The 20,141-nt window shown below is 37.6% G+C and overlaps 1 protein-coding gene across 1 annotated transcript in view; it reads left to right on the plus strand.

Moving 5' to 3' along the window:
- Positions 1-18,315, plus strand: part of LOC144445526 (ethylmalonyl-CoA decarboxylase-like) — a 91,957-nt gene extending 73,642 nt beyond the window's left edge. The window contains exon 4 of the transcript XR_013481913.1: positions 18,296-18,315. The gene's annotated coding sequence lies outside the window, so the exon portion shown is untranslated. The remainder of the gene's footprint in view (positions 1-18,295) is intronic.
- The last annotated feature ends 1,826 nt before the right edge of the window (positions 18,316-20,141 follow it).

The following is a 20,141-nucleotide window of genomic DNA, read 5'->3' on the forward strand; positions in this document are numbered from 1 at the left end:
ATGATTGTTGGTTGAATAAGTACACCCCTCCCCCTCCCCATTCATCTCGGGATGAGGGAGTCCTTGGGTGTCCACCTTGCAGATCTGGAGTTTTCTGTTCTATTAAGGCAAATTTTAAGTTGTTCATTTTTAGGCTATACTTCACATATTCAAAAAGCTAAAGTTAATGTAAGTTTCGCATGTCACATTAATATTGGAACTACTGTCTATAACTTTGATACAGTTGCATTACTATTGCAGATAGTAGGGCACAGATCTACTACTGTGATGGGGCAGTTATACTTCACTTTTATGGGGGGGGGGAAGCTTCAATTTTTTTAGAGAGGAACAATTGTTATAACATATGCAATTATAATTTAGTTTTATAGGTGGAACAGCTATACCTAGAGTGATAATTTAATTTTAATGGAAACAGTTACATTTTAGTTTGATTGGGGAACAATTACACATTACTTTATTTGCAGCTGCAGAACTATTGAACTTCATTTGACAGTTTGATTAGGGACGTTTACTTTGAATTGGGAATGGTTATACTTTATTTCGGGGAACAAATATACATTACTTTGTTTGGGGAACTGATACACTTTAATTTGCTCCAGGAAAAGGTACACTTTACTTTGATTAGGCGACAGTTACGCTCTTATTTTTTTCCCTTGGGGAACAGGTACATTGCACTTCGATTGACGAACAGTTACACCTTTATATTTTACTTTGTTTTGGGAACAGTTAAACTTTACTTTGGCTGAGGAACAGGTACATATTACTTTGATTGGAGAATAGTTACACTTTACTTTGATTAGTGGCAAATTATATTTTGATTTGGGACCTTTTAAAGTTTACTTTGCAGCAGGACCAGTTACAATTTACTTTGATTGCGAATAGTTGCACGTTTAAGCTTTGGAAACAGTTGTAAGTCACTTTCGTTGGAGAAAGGTTATACATTACTTTGAGAACAGTCACACTTTACTTGTCTAGGAGAATAGGTACCCCTAATATATATTGAAGAACAGTTTAAATTTGCATGAGGAACAGTTTCACTTTACTTTAATTGAGGGACCAGTAAAACCTTACTTTGATTTGGGAACATTACACTTTACATTGATTGGGAAAAGCTATAAGACTTGGGGAACAGTTACACTTTACTTTGAAAAGGGTACAGTTATGCATTACAACATCGGAAGCATAGTAGATAGGCTTTATTTTCGTGTCTACACTCGTATTATCAATGACAAGCTTTCTAATGACACTTTGACCTTGACTCTTAATATCACATAGGCAATAGGTTGTTAAAATGCATAGGCGATATAAATGGGCTCATTTGTACCAAATCTTGTTGAGATATCAGGTATAGTTGTTCACATGGGCTCATCGCCGGAGAGCATGTGCTAAAAGTTTATACTTATATAGTATTCAGCCCAGAGTCAGTTCCTTGTAAAATCAATCACTACACGTTGTCAATGAATTACGTTTTTTCTCGAGTGAAGTCACATGAATCAGCCAATATCGGAATTTTTGTACCCTACTTGTATAACAAATACTAACATGCTACAAGCTCACGATTGTATCTGACAGTACACAACATAAGTGGAATCCCTGCTCTCATAAACCCTATAAACACACATTGGCCAAAAATGATTTCACAGCCCCCCCCCCCCCCCTCGCGATAGTAGCCCCGAAGACTCCATAGATTTTAAATACTTGACACAAACTATTTTCGTAGTCCCCCCCCCTTTCACGCCCCAGTTTTAGTGACCCCCTCTATCCCCCCCCCCCGGTAAATGATGACGGCTCCTTTACCCACCTCGTGATAATTCAATATCACACAACGGCTAAGCCGCAAGAACTACAAATATACCAGGTAAACGACAGTTCCTGGGGTTAAAATTGGGTTCAAATAATGAGCAAAATATTATTTGAGCCCATTTTCAGACCATCAGAATTTCCATCCCACCCCACCTCCTTTGGACCCCCATTTTTTCGTGACTCCCATTTTCTCCTCTGCCTCCCCCTTGCCGTAAATTCTGCGTGCCCTTACTTGTGCTAACAATCCATTTAGTTAGCTGCCCAACTCGCAGTTGGCTTGTCTGATTTCATATAAACTCCAGGTGTTAAGTATTACCTAACGGTGTCTATTTTGTGAATTTTCATGAGTGAACTTCCTCTGACCTAACTACTTGTTCCTATGAAGTGATAACACACCTTCTGACATTATTATATTTGCTAATCCAGATTATCTTTTGCACGGCATCCACATTATCTCTTGATCGGTATCCAGGTTAAAGATAACCTAGATGCCGTGCAACTAGTCTATTTACAGACTTCAAATAGCGAATGTAAAGATAACTTCCAAAAGTTATCAAATAATTAATTTTTGACAGTTACATAATTAATTATCAATAAAGGACAAACATGTACTAATGCTCATGTAGACGTCCTGAGAGGTCAGCACACCGACTTCGTCGGACCGTAAATATTAATAATTTCGTGACATGTTACACAACAGATGATGGCGACCAATACGTGTTTATCTATTATATTGAGCTTGACGACCTCTGATAAATTTACCTAACGTTGTCATAGAAATAGTCTGCAAAATACAGTTTTACGAATTGCGAATTTCGATACAGGGGAGGGAAAGCAGGGAATTGTGTGGGAGGTGAGCACATTTTGCACGTCAAAAAAAATTGTTGAGAGAGTAGAAAGCACAAACTGTCTTCCTATTGGGAGTGCTTTCTGTTATGTAGATCAGTCTATGTTATAGTTGTGTATATGTTTAGTAGTCTAACATATATTTTCTGTCTACTGCTTGAATCCCTACTGTATGATAATGAACAAATGACGACACTGTGAGGGCAGTATCTCATATTCCGACAGTGGAGAATTCAGTAAGTGAACGAGCAGAATTTACGGCGAAATGGGGGGTTTAAGGAATACATAGTTTGGCCAAACATGACTTCACAGTCCCCACCCCCACCCTCACCCCTTCTCGATCGTAGCCACCAAAGACTGCAGAGATTTGTATATATACAATTATACCCCCCCTCCCCCGTCCCGTTTTCTACAGATGTATGCTACAGTATATGTCAGGCCCTAACCTATACTTGGAGATGCTTAGCCAGCAGGCTTTCCCTCTTAATCTTGATTAGGGAGAGCTACAACATCACCATGATATTTAGTGGGGGCGGTGTAGGCGGGGGATATCTTCCTCCCACGGTGAACACGTTTTTGAAAATGGTGACATATATAAGGGGTCATTTTTAGGTGCACAATCCTGCGTGTCCTCTATTTGTGCTAACAATCCATTTAGTTAGTTGTCCAACTCGCAGTTGGCTTGTTTGATCTGCTATCAAACCATCTCCAAGAAGACCTCAATCGCCCTAGAAAGATCTATAAAAAGTTACTTGATGACAGCCATGATGAACCTGTTCAGAACTCTGTGGTGTACAAAGATAAAGTCATTAAGATGGCGGATAAAATAATGAAAGATCCTAATCATCCACTTCATACAGAGTATGAATATCTTCCAAATGGTCGTCGCCTTAGGGTTCCACGTTCTCGCACAAATAGATTTAAGCACAGTTTTGTACCAAGGTCAATCCATCCATTGAATCAGTAGCAGCCTGACGTTTGTTTATGTATATGTATGTAGGTCCCCCTGCCAATGTACATCGAATTTCATGTAAATTTAGCATGACAATAAACTATATAATATTGATTTCATATAAACTCTAGTATTACCTAACTGTGTCTATTTTGCGGATTTTCATGAGTGAACTTCCTCTGACCTAACTACTAGTTCCTATGAAGTGATAACACACCTTCTGACTTCATCATATTTGCTCATTGGAGTCTGTAAACAGACCAATGCGATTAAAATTGCACGGCAGCAAGATTATCTTTTGCACGGCATCCAGATTATCTTTTCATCGGTATCCGATAGTAAATATAAAGATAATGTCTAACAGTTAGATGATTAATTTTGACAGTTACATAATTAATTCTCAATAAAGGACAAACATGTACTAATGCTCATGTAGACGTCCTGAGAGGTCAGCAGACCGACTTCGTCGGACCGATATATCTTAATAATTTTGTGACATGACATTAAAAGACCTCTGGTAAACTTACCAAACGTTGTCATAGAAATAGTCTGCAAAATACAGTTTTACGAGTTTGGACTTGTAAGCTGAACAACATAAAATGTTGCAGCAATATAAAATAGAATGTATCGGCGTGTTCCGTTCCTGCTTCAATTATACGGTCAAATTAAACCCTTAAGATGTTATAGACTTTTTAAATTAATTCTTTGTGTGCTGGAAATGCTCCCAGCGATTTTTCTGTTATGCAGACATAAATACAAACTAACACACAAAATGCTACAGAGATGCATTCAGGTTTGGGACTACATGACACGGCTATGGTGCACACTCTATATCACGTTGCTGTGAAACTGTCAAGGCAATCCCAGTCAGTCCACAGCAGGCTATCCCGGAGTCACCCAGGCCTGGCAAACATAGCACCTGCGCGCGCTCCGTGTCAGTAATCATCCCCGACTTTTCGAGTCGATACTCCAGGACCCCCCCCCCCCTCTCAAATTCGCACTCGTCTTGTGAGTGAGACACTGCTGAGTGATAAAGCCTTCCCATCGAGTCTGTATAACACTCACCCTGGGTATTGGTCGATTACAGAAAAATCCCCTCCCTGTTTCCAGTGTGATTCGAACCCATAATATCCCGACTGCTAATCTTGTGCCTAATGACTACGCTACAAGGAGCCGGTCGTCGGACGATATCTCTCATGGTGGAGACCAAAACATGTTTATCTGATCTGATAAATTTGCCAAACCGTGCCATGGAAATAGTCTACTAAATACAGTTTTACGAGTTTGTCGTTGTAAGCTACACAACCTCAAATGTTGCGGCATGACAAAAATAAAATATAGTGGCGTATTCCGTTCCTGCTTCAATTACACCTTATGATGTTAATTAGACAGACATTCATACGGTATGAGAACATGGTCAAAGTAAATGTTAATAATTTGCAATAAACTTGTCATGCAAAGACATCCTATGCCAAGGACATTTTCTACTGCAGAGTTGGATGTTACTTTCTTACAAAAAACCTCTTATTACGCAATGTTTTTCAGTGGGCGGGCGATTTCATTTTCGATCGTTGAGGACCAAAAGAGGAAGAATTTCGATACAGGGGAGGGAAAGCAGGGAATTGTGTGGGAGGTGGGCCCATTGTATACGTCAAAATGAATTGTTGAGAGAGTGGAAAGCATAACTGTCTTCCTGTTGGGAGTGCCCTCAATTATGTAGATCAGTCTATGTTATACAACAAACTGACGACACTGTGAGGGCAGTATCACATATTCCGCCAGTGGAGAATTTAGTAAGTGAACGAGCAGAATTTACGACGAAATGGGGGTTAAGGAAAACATGGTTTGCCCAAAAATGACTTCACAGTCCCCACCCCCACCCTCACCCCTTCTCAATCATAGCCACCAAAGACTGCAGAGATTTGTAGTTATTCAATATACCCCCCCCCCCCTCGCCCCGTTTTCTTCAGATGTACGGTACAGTATATATTAGGCCCTAACCGCTATACTTGGAGATACTAGGCCAGCTTGGCATGCCCTCTTAATCTTGATTAGAGGGAGCTACAACATCACCATGATATTTAGTGGGGGAGGTGTAGGCGGGGATGTCCTCCTCCCACGGTGAACACGTTTTTGAAAATGGTGACATATATAAGGAGTCATTTTTAGGTGCGCAATTCTACGCTTCCTCTATTTGTGCTAACAATCCATATAGTTAGCTGCTCAACTCGCAGTTGGCTTGCTTGATTTCATATAAACTCCAGGTGTGAAGTGTTACCTAACGGTGTCTATTTTGTGAATTTTCATGAGTGAACTTCCTCCGACCTAACTACTTGTTCCTATGAAGTGATAACACACCTTCTGACTTCATCATATTTGCTCATTGGAGTCTGTAAACAGACCAATGCGATTAAAATTGCACGGCATCAAGATTATCTTTTGTACGGCATCCAGATTATCTTTTCATCGGTATCCGATAGTGAATATAAAGATAATGTCTAACAGTTAGATGATTAATTTTGACAGTTACATAATCAATTCTCAATAAAGGGCAAATGTACTAATGCTCATAAAGACGTCCTGAGAGGTCAGCACACCGACTTCGTTGGACCGATATATCTTAATAATTTCGTGACATAACATAACAAATCAGCATGATGGCGACCAGTACGTATTTATCTGTTGCATTAAGCTTGACGACCTCTGATAAACGTACCAAAGGTTGTCATAGAAATAGTCTGCAAAATATGAGTTTGTTTTTCTTGTTCCTATGAAGTAATAACACACCTTCTGACTTTATCATATTTGATACAGACATCCCGAAAGGTCGACACACCGACTTCGTCGGATGATATCTATCTATCATTTCGTGACATTTGAAGATTAGCATCATGGTGTAGACCAATAAGTGTTTATCTGCTTTGATACATTTACTAAACGTTGCCATGGAAATAGTCTACTAAACACAATTGTATGAGTTTGTCGTTGTAAACTAAACAGCCTCAAATGTTGCAGCATAAACAAATAAAATATGGCGAGGAAGAATTGCGATTTTCGATACAGGGGAGGGAAAGCAGGGAATTGTGTGGGAGGTGAGCACATTGTGTACGTCAAAATGAATTGTTGAGAGAGTAGAAAACACAAACTGTCTTCCTATTAGGAGTGCTTTCTGTTATGTAGATCAGTCTATGTTATAATTGTGTATATGTTATATATTCTAGTCTATATTTCATAGATAGCTTGCCTACTGTTTGAATCCCGGCTGTCTGATAATCAACAAATGACAACACTGGCAGTATCACATTCCGCCAGTGGTAATTTTGAACGAGCAGAATCTACGGTGAGATGGGGGGGGGGGGGGGTGATAAAAACATACTTTGGCCAACATTGATTTCACAGCTACGTCACCCCACCCCACCCCTTCGAATTCGCGATTATAGCCACCAAAGATAAAGACTACAGATTTTTATATATACAATTAAACACCCCCGTCCCGTTTTCTGCAGATTTACGGTACTGTACTTAGTCATATTCAGCCCTAACATATACTTGGAGATATTTGGATTTCCATTTTAATTTTGATTACGGAGAGCTACAACATCGCCATGATAGCAGGTTGGGAGGGTGTAGGCGGGGGTGTCCTCCTCCCATAGGGAACAAGTATTTAAAAATGGTGACATATAGGAGGCCATTTTTAGGTGTGCAATTTCATTACATACACATTATTGAAAGCCATATATGGAATACTTGAATATTGCCTTCAGTGCCTACAAGAGATTAAGGCATATACAAACACCTCTGGCTCTCATCAACCTCGTGATAAATCAATATACAAGTTTAAGAATTTACTGTCACACAGTGGCGAAGCCGCAACCAATTTTTTCAGTTTCTGGGGATGAATTGGGTTCAAACATGAGCACAATATTATGTAACCCCACTTTCAGACCATCAGCATTGCCACGACGACACCCCTCTCAGACCCCCTTGTTTTCGTGGCTCCCATTTTATCATTAACATCTCCCATTTGTGCTATAACCAATCCATGAAGTTGCCCAACTCGTAGTTGGCTTGTCTGATTCCATGCAAATTCCAGGTGTAGAGATGTGATAAATATTGCACAGTATCCAGATTAAAATTATCTTAATTATTTCTCATGATGATTTAGTAAACTGGAAAAGAGATAATGTCTGACAGATAGATAATTAAGTCTCATGATGATTTTACTCAGTAAACTGAGAACGAAGGACAATGGTGTACTAATCTTGATTATACAGACGTCCCGAAATATCGGCACACTGACTTCGTCGGATGATATCTCTATCATTTCATGGTGGAGACTAATATGTATTTATCTGATCTGATAAATTTGCCAAACGTTAACGTTGCCATGGAAGTAGTCTACTAAATACAATTGTGTGAGTTTGTTGTTGTAAGATAAACAACCTCATATGTTGAGGCATGAAAATAAGTCAAATTTAGCTGCCTATTCCGTTCCTGCTTCAATTACACTTTATGATGTTAATTAGACAGAAATTTACTCGGTATCAGAACTTGGTCAATGTAAATATTAACAATTAAGATGCCATAGACTTTTCATGCAAAGACTGTCTATGTCAAGGACTTTTTCCACTACAGAGTGGGGGTCGTATTTCCTCTACAATTATCAACTTTAACTTGATAGGAATAATGAAACATACAATCAATTCTACTTTTCCTTATTTACCCATTACATACTTTTTTTTCAAATGAATATCGATTTACCCAGAAATATTTATATGACAACTTCACCTATGCCTTTAATGAGTAAAAGACGCGCGTGCTGTGGCCAAATTCTAGACTGCGGGAAGAAGATCCACCCTTTGGCTAAAAGAACCAATAAAGTTGTGGGCACTCAAATTTTTAACATATTAAACAAGACTAGTCAATAAGTCCTTCCATTTCAACGAATATTCTGCCCTTGATGAGTGTAAGCACTTCAAAATCACAAATCGAATTGTCACAAAATAGTGTTTAGTAAAACACCTTGAAGTGGGAATGACGCATTATCAGAGCATCGTCCATCAACTGTGTGATACAGAATATTTCATTACTATGTAAACCAGGTGTAGTCAACGAAAATATTTATTTTTTTTCAAAAAGTTGTTCATGCGCATTTATTCATTGGGCGGGAATTTTTTTTCCATCGGTAATGGGAGGGGACCATGCACCTTGGAAGAAATGCTGCGGGAAGTCCTGATTTTGATACAGTGGGAAGGAAACACGCAATTATGTGGAGGGAAAGCACATTGTGTATGTAAAAATGAATTGTTTGCTTACTGGAAAGCACAAACCGTCTTCGAGGGTGGAGAGTACGATTTGACGCATCCTCACAAGAAAGACAAATAAGGTAATTACGATTCCTTACACTGATGGACGAGAATTAACTCAGATGTCATATTTTCTACCCAATCATGAAAACTCGATATTAAGTTTTATTATGTAAATATATCCCTACGGTAGTGGATACGGTCATTTACGCGCGGATTTCGTCGCATAGCAACAGAGGGACGATTCTGTGATTTTATCATCAATAATAGTATTTTTGACACTTACCTAAAATGAAGTGAAACAGGTCTTGCGGTCATGCATCTGTTCTTCTAACTATCATTCATTGAGATATATCGTGTTGTTTTTGTTCGTGCAATTCCCCCTTCTTGGTGTTGCAGCTACATCTAAGCAAACAACATATGGCTGAAATATCAATTTTAAGCCAATTACTTTGCGTCTCCATTACCCAGTCTCACCGCTGATGGCGCACTCCGCATGGCAGAGTGAGGGTCTTGGTAACCGAGACTACTGCACGTCATGCATGTAATGTAGAGTGTGGGTGTGTGTTGATATAGGTTGATATGCACCGTCTTATCAAACGGGAGTCTTTTAAAGGACAATGGTTCAATTACTAAATGGTAGTATCAGTGGCCAAATTATTATTTAAGGAGTCAAATTCCAGTTACAGCCCTGGACAGGCTAGTGCGTGAGAGCCATTGTGTAAGAGGTCAGACTAATTTGTTGGTATAAGATAGATATCAGCCATAAACCTTGACCCGATTGCTTTCAAAACAAGATAACCCCACCTCCTATTATGAGTGATTCCAGAGATGATGTGGTCTACAGTCAACTCTGTTACAGTGAATATTTAGTCTTATGTAATCATTGAAAATAAATCGTAAAAGTGGAATTGGGATTTTTGTCTGATGTCACAGCTATCCATATCCTACTTGGTTAAAGTTGATACACAATAATAGTGTCACAGATGACATATTTATGTTTCAGTAAACTTAATATTTTAACAACATCGCATGTCCTAGTTTGACTGAAAGGTCAATAGACTGTCTCAAGGATATTGGATTTAGACCACACAGGATTCCAAGCATACTCGAATACATGAGACGACAGTCTGCATTTCATAAATATCTAGGATTCATAGTGATCATTCATCAATGTTTTAAAATTACTTTTAGGGTATTATAACGCCCATGAAAACTCTATATGGAGTGCATTAATTATTTGGCCATTGGCCATGCGTTATGTATATTTAGACTTTAAGGACGTCACAATAAAGCACACTGAGACAGGCACTTCAGCTCGGATTTGGCAAGAGGACTTGGCTTCGCGGGAAGTCAATGAACGAGGCACTATGCTGGGTGTTTGCCTTAATTTCCAGTGTAGATATTTAAACACTGTGTGTAGTCTGAGCTAATTCCCTTTAAAGTTCAAGTGTGATCCTGGTACGTGCATACAGAAGTTGGGTCAGATATGAGATATGAGAGTGATTCGGGTGTTATTACTTGGTCTATCAGCTGTGTGCGAAGATATAAGTAGTAATATTGATGGCGATCCGGGGCTTGAACAACAGAAAGTAATATTGATGGCGATCCGGGGTTTGAACAACAGAAAGTAATATTGGTGGCGATCCGGGGCTTGAAAAACAGAAAGTAATATTGATGGAGATCAGGGGCTTGAAGAACCATTTGTGTGTATAATGAACCAAGTTTGAACCTTACGAAGACTTACCGACAACCTTTAAGAAGAAAAACACAACCCCGCTGGGTGAGTAAAACAAATTAACACTGTAACGAAGAAACAATGATGGAAATCTGGCCTTGCACGAGAAGAAAAAGTTTGTACAAAGAGGGATGCGGAGAAGATTCAAGAACTTTTCGAAAGGAAACTTTAACGATTATGTTCCAATGGTGGGAATCCTACACGAACTAGAACTGATAACATTGCAGTAACGGAATATAACATTGCAGAAGGAGAGAATGTGTCTGAAAGCGTGGAATTTTGAATAACGAGACAACAATAAAGACTATGACAAACTTTAGGTGAAGCCATCAACGCGACCAACTGACATTCGATTGCTACAAGCACGAGTATGAAGAACACTTTAATTTTCAACAAAAAATATCGGACGCTTATACAGAACGCAGCAGTTTGCATGTGAAGTATATATTTAAGACTTTTGACGGACAAAGAACTCATTAATCATACGGTAGTAATTTTTTTTTAAAGATTGACATTATTATTATTGCTCAATTCATTTCTATTCACGATCAGCGAGTTTGTTACTGTGTGTACAAAGCTAATCATGAGAGACATGTGTAAGAAATAATAATTGTATGCTCGATTTAGTTTGACGACGAACAATTCTGGGAATCTATTTTCTTACCACAACCATTTCAGTGATGCTGTTTTACATCTCAGAGGTCGCGTACAAGCAGAAAGAATATTATTGATTTTTCTATGGAGAAAATTTTAGTTTTAATAAGAATATTTATTGAAGTATGGAGTATTGGAAACTCCTCGAAGCTTTATTGACTCTGAGTTATTGTGAGCCGAAAACGCTACAGAAATGCGTTGCTCACACGTTGAGTCGGACTGTGTGATTTAAAGTTCCTACAGTAAAGGAAGGAACCATGTTGATATAGTATTTTATTGAATCTGCAGTACAAGATAAATATTTGATTTTCAAAATTTGAGTGTAAAACAGAGATCCGACCGAAATGAGCTGTGTTAATGTCTATACAAATTTCCTTTCAAATTCCGCAAGAATTTATGAAATTCCTCAGAAAGGACCATTATCACTTGAGCTGTGTGTATAATTTCTAGTGGTATTGATTCAAAGGGTATATTGAATTGCAATGAGAAAATTGCCAACCTACTTATGGTCAATCAGATTACTTGTAATGAAAACTAAATTGACTTATTGGATTAATATTAATGGTCTTAATAGTTCTGTATAAGTCGTTAACATACTGAAGATGTCAAATTTTAAACATGGATGAACAGCTAAGATGCCTGTAATGTTTAAATAATGACGTAGGGTTTCTTACACGACAATGATTGTGTTGGCGCAACTGACTTCTCTTGCTGACTGTAACAGCTGATTAGTTAGTGTAACTTAAGGATAGCTGTAAGACAATACATTTAGGACAGTGTTCTTGATAGCTGATATCAGGGTGAAATCACAAGTTACTAGACTTAGATTACTTGAATAACATTGACTGGTTAATTTTGACTTCACTAAACACAGACGACGTCAATGACATAAATAGTTTATCACACACTTTTATGCTACACCATTTTTTCATAATATTGATTTCGTCTGCAGTTAAAGATTCAATTTGGAATATGATCACGAATATGGCATGCTGACCATTTGTCAGTGACAATTTTCAATATTGGCGTGATGAAATATTTAAGAGTTAATATTTATTCATAGCATAGATATTTAATGTCATCATTTGATTTTACGAGACAGATACCTACATTCCTTTCAGATAGGAATACTTATGTTATAATTTAGTTATGTACACGATGAATTGGGTATAACTTGGTCAACATTAAAACATTCTCCTATTTATATTTCTTTATGTTCAACTTTTAAATGCTGCAGATATAATATTCCTAGCAAAGTTCTTTAGACCTGAGAATTCTATTGATGACTGTACTTGTCTGGTAGTGTTAATGAAAATAGAGGGGGCCCGAACAGTACGTTATGGATGGTCATATCTATCAGTATGATTGTGTGAATGATTGAAAAAGACTGGCCAGTCGAACGTATGTTTGTGATGTGATTGAGAAGTACACAATTCAATAGCCAACTCAGGATATAATTATTCTACGATTCAATTTTCGAATTATCTGTGATGTCTCTCTTTGATGTCATTTATTCATTAAAGTACATGTTGACGAAACAAGTATATCTGGTTCGGAATTTGAGATTTTAGCAATCTTAGTTTTCAAGGGTCGTATAAATTTTACATTTCTAACACTTCATACGAAACAGCATTAATTACTTCTAAGACTTTTCAATTTTCATTTATGAAGGGTAAATTATTTTTTAGATATTTTAGTCTGTAACGAGGGCGTTACAAATTTTGGAAAGAGGGGAAAGTGTCACAGATGACATATTTATGTTTCAGTAAACTTAATATTTTAACAACATCGCATGTCCTAGTTTGACTGAAAGGTCAATAGACTGTCTCAAGGATATTGGATTTAGACCACACAGGATTCCAAGCATACTCGAATACATGAGACGACAGTCTGCATTTCATAAATATCTAGGATTCATAGTGATCATTCATCAATGTTTTAAAATTACTTTTAGGGTATTATAACGCCCATGAAAACTCTATATGGAGTGCATTAATTATTTGGCCATTGGCCATGCGTTATGTATATTTAGACTTTAAGGACGTAACAATAAAGCACACTGAGACAGGCACTTCAGCTCGGATTTGGCAAGAGGACTTGGCTTCGCGGGAAGTCAATGAACGAGGCACTATGCTGGGTGTTTGCCTTAATTTCCAGTGTAGATATTTAAACACTGTGTGTAGTCTGAGCTAATTCCCTTTAAAGTTCAAGTGTGATCCTGGTACGTGCATACAGAAGTTGGGTCAGATATGAGATATGAGAGTGATTCGGGTGTTATTACTTGGTCTATCAGCTGTGTGCGAAGATCAGTAGTAATAATAGCACTTCATCAAGCTTTAGGCAAATGGGCTGAGAGCAAGGGATCAGAGACAAAGTATGCAACTTATGTAATTCATCAACTATCCGAGTCTGTAAGGCACGCCGTGACGGGGCGCCCTCACACATCGGCCAGAACTAAAACTATCCTTGTTTAATACATTCAAAGCAACCTGATTTTCGCGCTTCAAAGTACCGGTACGGGACTTTAAGAAAATAAATAATCACTGGACGTTTGCCATCTTGCATCGATGACGAACGGTACGGTGTGGTCGTCTGGTGGCGTGATTTCTATTCGCAAATCTTAATATTCAAAGTCTATCATGTACGCAAATATCTTTGCTAACATGCCATTTATAAATTTCAAATATATTTAATTGTACTATATACGCATTCGAACAAAAAATATGGGGTTTATACATATCCTGGTCGTGCTTGTTTTTCGCAGTGACGACAACATAAGTATCGTAGGCAAGTATAGTTCCGCAGATATGATTACATCATTCTCTGATAAAAGATACTTGTGACCTGAGGGATTTGTGTCATTTCTTTTCAAGTCTTCGCCTAGAAATCAAGTTTGTCGATAATGCTGTACACACACACACACACACACGTACACACACACATATATACGAAAATAAACAAACAAACAAACAAACAAACAAACAAGCAAGCAAATAAACATACAAACAACGTATATAGCCATGAACCGTTATTGTCCATTTAAAATTCCTATCTCACGATTCCCACCTCACTCACTCCCCAAACTAAGGGACTTGTTTCCCTTTCATTGTAGATCGATCTTTTGAGAAAGATTGTCTAGATGCCACACAACGATCTAATTTAATTCAATTATGTTAATTATTAGTCCTGAAATATACTTGATAATTATTTCATCTTGTTTACTGGTCACTGTTGCTGAGAGCAGTTAAGGAATCTTGTGCCTTTATTTTAAACATTTAAATAATTTAAATATTTGAAGCGTTTGAAAGAAAAGAGAGTACTAAATCTATGTTTTGGAACTTTCAACGTATTAAAGTGGGTTGTGGGTTGTGGGCTGCTGCAGGTCGCTTCGTGCGGGTTGTCGGCTGGTGCAGGTCGCTTCGTGTGGATTGTGGCTGCTGAGGGCTGGGAGTGTAACTATTATGCGGGTTGTGGGCAGCAGGTCGCTTCGTGTGGGTTGTGGGCTGCTGCGGGCCTGGGCGTGTAACTATTATGTGGGTTGTGGGCTGCTGCAGGTCGCTTCGTGTGGGTTGTGGGCTGCTGCAGGCCTGGGAGTGCAACTATTGAGCGGGCTGCGGGCCTGGGAGTGTAACTAAATGTGGGTTACGGGCTGCTGCAGGTCGCTTTGTGTGGGTTGTGGGCTGCTGCGGGCCTGGAAGTGTAACTGTTGTGCGGGCTGCGGACCTGGGAGTGTAACTATTGTGCAGGTTGCAAATCGCTGTGGGTCGTTATTTTTTTCTATTGTTTTAATTATTGGTTTACCCAAGAAACTTGTTTGGTAGCTATGGCCACATGCTACATGCACTGTACTATTTCTTTAGAACCTACGTTTCATATAGGTTCTATGATTGCACACTCCACTTTTGATTTAAATTTGTTTTGAATGTTTTACATTTTCATTTAATAGTTACACTGGAAAAGTGCTAAACATCCACATTATCAATGTGTATGGTTTGTGCATACATAATTCATACCAATGTCCTTAGCGGTTCTTGTAGTTTGAGTCTACAATGTTACTGATATATCACTGTCAGTATATTTCAGGATAGAGTGATTGGATGGCGCGAATTGCGCGAGGCCGATGGTGACACACTCCACGACCTGCTCTGACCAGCATTCTCGCTTCATTCCTTTTGATTTAGCGACAATGATTTTACGTTGCGCCTGGTCTTCATGAAAGTAATGACGGTCTCGAAAGCACTACGTATATATCATGGACGATGTTATGCAAAGGAAGCATTTCATATTACAAGAAGACTCATTTTGAACAAGCCGCAAATCGACCTGCAGTTCCGCCTGTCGACCCGCAAAATATCGATACAGCATTTAAAGAAAAAGAGATATACGATAATAATTATATTGAATATATCATTCACATGTCCTTTGACGTAAACCTGTAGACGCTTATAGATGGGATTTGATCGATATTTGATAGCAACCTGCCCCCCCCCCCCATGCCGAGCTCGAGTGTGCTTTACTAGAATAAAATAGGGTATACTCTGTTGCATATAATGAATACTGATACACCTCATAATCTCCGATAAAGAATATACTGCTCGAAACATCTGTTTCAATCATTACTTCCGGGACTATGTTTACAAAACATTACATGCAATAGCCTACTTCATGTACAAGCATAACATTTGTGTTCGAATCGTGTTGTAGGAATGAAAGCATGCACCGCATGCGCGTTGTTGCTCTGACAACACTTCGAACGATCGATATGCGCACGCATTTGTTGTAGCAACATACACGACAAACACATTCCCCGAGAAACTTCGCTAGAGATAACGTCGTATGCTCATTCAACCGTTTTCAATACGTGTTATAACTACAGAATGATTCACAATATTGTGATTAACAGAATGGCTAGCCAGAGTTGTAATCTACACTGGGGTAAACGGATAAAAACTTGTCGTGACAAATTTTATTTTCTTCATCCCAAAAATACAAAACACGAATTTCTTCAATCCAGCATGCTTCCGGGTTACGTTTGACGTTTGTCTTTCGTGATGGCCCGACAATAACAAACCCTCATTAAGTTGAACTTTTTCACTTACAGATCTAGAAGTCGTACAGTGTGCGATGAAGAAATTTCACAAATCCAAGTATCACCACCAGACATAATGTAAGATATACCTTTATATAATGTAAGCTGTGGAATTTATCGTTCTGAGTTTAAGGCTATACATTAACCTTACAGTTTCCGTACAGTGTTCTAACCTGTCTATATTCCTGTGTGTCATGTTATAGCTCCTACGACGTGTCAACAGATACAGAGAGCATGTCATGGAATCAATGGGCCGATTTAATTGAGAACGGTGACTTTGATGACAAGAATACTGCAGAACAGTATCTGTTGAAGTCGGTGCCTTGTCTATCAGTCTCAATGTCTGTTGACATGGTAACCAACCCAGAACAAAACATGGAAGAAATAGAAGACATAAGGTAATTGTTTGATTTTATTTGTCAACTTATATGATAATTATAAAACAAAAATAAGAACTTCCCATAAAGATGATTCAAATGTGCGAGTAGTGTTATGTTTATCTACGTGAATATGACTGAAACATATTTTCTTCTCTTTCTAAATATAGTATTACTATGGAAACTACTCCATCCACAACGATCCCAGCCGACGATACAATGTCTTGGGATCAGTGGGAAAAACTTACTTCTAAGTGAAAACAAGGAGGATATAGAGCTAGCATAGAAATATGTAACAGAGGCGATACCAACTATGACGTCAGTAGTCATACCGGAAGTAGTACATGAAGTCATTAGTGAAAGGGTGTCTTTGAAGAGAAAATATTCTGAAAGGTAAAAACTGTATTTCTTATTTATATATTTTATATGAATGTAAAATATAACAATATTAATGTGTGTTATTGTTAATACATGCATGTCAAATATATTGTGTTGTGGTAATTGAATTAGGAATTATTTACAACCCTTAACACTAAAGTAAAACACTTTGTCTGTTTGCCACACTCGTTCATAAAGTTCATATCAAGTGTAAAAGTAAACACATTCAATTGCTTTATTTATAAGAGTATTATTGCATTGTGTTAACACTGTTTACAGAATGATTACATTGAGAGACAACACATACTGGGCTGGCTCACACTACCAGACACACACACACACACACACACACACACACACATAATTTATGTTGATATAACTTAGCTAATATCAAGCAGAACATCACATTGGGGTGTAGTTATTATGCAATGGTTCAACATTTAACCTCATTCAATGTGTACACCATCTTGAATACAGACAGTGTGATTATATCCACACATAACCAATGTACCACTATCACCACGATGTAACCTAACACATCACACAACAATATAATACAGTTTTAGTTCGTGTCTTACATTGATTGGCCGATGCATTGCTTTCAGTTGTACTAAGTAGAACTGTATATTATATGAACATCAATATAATACCAAAATAAAAATCCTGTGAAATAGAATCTCAAATATATATCACATCTCTGTATTAGTGAACAGTCTATAATCATATCATTTTGAGTGATGTCAAAGGTCAGCATTATCACATGGTTCTGTTTTAGTGACATCACTATGGATGATGTTATACTTCAAAGGTCAGCATTATCACATGATTCTGTTTTCATGACATCACTATGGATGATGTCATAGGTCAAAGGTCAGCATTATCACATGGTACTGTTTTCATGACATCACTATGGATGATGTCAAGGTTCAGTATTATCGCATGGTTCTGTTTTCATGACATCACTATGAATGATGTCATAGGTCAAAGGTCAGCATTATCACATGGTACTGTTTTCATGACATCACTATGGATGATGTCAAGGGTCAGTATTATCGCATGGTTCTGTTTTCATGACATCACTATGAATGATGTCAAAGGTTAGTATTATCACAAGGTTCTGTTTTAGTGACATCACTATGGATGGTGTCAAAGGTCAAGGGTCAGCATTATCATATGATGTAAAGTAAATTATTTGGCCATCTTGGCCATGAGTTTACATGTCCTGCACTGTAATGAATGATTTGACATTTCAGATTCAGCAAGTCTACATGTTTAACACTTGAGTTAAATTCATTGCCATGTATTCTGAAAACCCGTAGAAATGTCAAACATTGTATGTAGAAATCTTGATCTTGTGCTCTGCTTTCCAAGACTAAGGATAAGTTATATTCATCTGTGGTGTACTATACTTTATTATACATCGATCTTTTATGAATTATGTTGGCATTCTGTGTAATTTATACCTGTTAGTTTGACAAGTATTTTAAACAAATGACACGCTCGTGTTTACTTTATTTCTTCATATTTTCACATCATTTGTTCCACGAATCATGCGAATAGTATACATGTACTGTATATGCATTTCAGGAAACACAAAATACATTAACGTTGAAGGAAATGGTACACGGCATAATTTGTTGCCTCTTGAATAATCTAGGTATTCCTACTACTATATACCGTCACCTCTTCAAAGATATCATTGTTAGAATCTATTCATTTAAATTTGTGGTTGTAACTAGAACAGCCAATTGCCAACTGATAACAAAATGGTGTAGACTGTAGAAATACAATACCGTTGAAGACAGGAGTTACACATTTATTATCACTTTTAATATAGCGCCACCAACGGTGAGATGAGAAAACGCCATAACAGTTTTTGTAAGAGGGTTATTTTTCAAATAGATCGGAATATAGATGGAACCTGACTTTTTTACCTACATGTTAGATTTCATTCATACTATTCTAACATCTGTTGTCAGAATAACAAAATACATGTAGCATTAATGTTGATAAATAAATGGTACACTGCATAATTTGTTGCATCTTGGATAATCTAGGTATTCCTACTACGAAATATCTTCACCTCTTCAAAAAAATATCATTGTAAGAAACTATTCATTTAAATTTGTGCTTTCGACTGGTAGCAATGGTGCAGTTTGTGGAAGTAGAATAGCGCCACCAACGCTTAACACCACCATTGAAAAATTACACAGCGCTACCAACGGAATGAGAGGACGCTATAAAAGTTTTTGTGAGAGACCAGACTAAATATCGAACCTGACTTTTATAGTCATATAATAGATATCATTCATATTATCTTGTCACCTGTTGTCAGAACTAAGAATCAAAACTAATCTCCATAAACCAATAAAAACACCAAGACACCTCAAAATTAAAAAAATTCTTTTAATATTTTGAAAGTTCAAAAACATGCATTTTAATTTCTCTTTTTGGTTTCTAATAAGGCTTAAACATTATTTGGTTCCGGTTACCCGACTCTACCTAGTTTTTTCATGCCCACCCTACAAAAACCTACAAAAAAGCTACAATAGTTGTTGTGTGTACTGCACTATCGACTTTAACAAATCTGAGAGAATATGAGTTGCATTTTAAGCATAATATTTGCATAAATTATTCCCCAATATTTTACGTCGTTCACCTCAAGAAAATACTGGCGCACAAGGAAACCTTTTAAATTTCTAGTCGTAAAAATGAAATGACACAAATCCCTTAGGTCACAAGTATTCTGTTTTGGAGAAAGATATATCATATCTGCGTAAGACCCCTTTCTGAAATCTCAACAAAAAACTTTAACGGTGTTGAAAATTCTGATCTTTGTCATATTTACTTGCGTGTACTCGCGTTGTTGTCGCTGGGAATGACTAGTTATAGGGTATAAACTCCATGTTTTTGTTCGAACGCGTATATATATGGTACAATTAAATCTATCCGAAATTTGTAAATGGCAAATATGATATGTGTATAAACGATACCTGGG

The sequence above is a fragment of the Glandiceps talaboti genome, chromosome 14, assembly GCF_964340395.1.
Source record: "Glandiceps talaboti chromosome 14, keGlaTala1.1, whole genome shotgun sequence".
NCBI lineage: Eukaryota > Metazoa > Hemichordata > Enteropneusta > Spengelidae > Glandiceps > Glandiceps talaboti.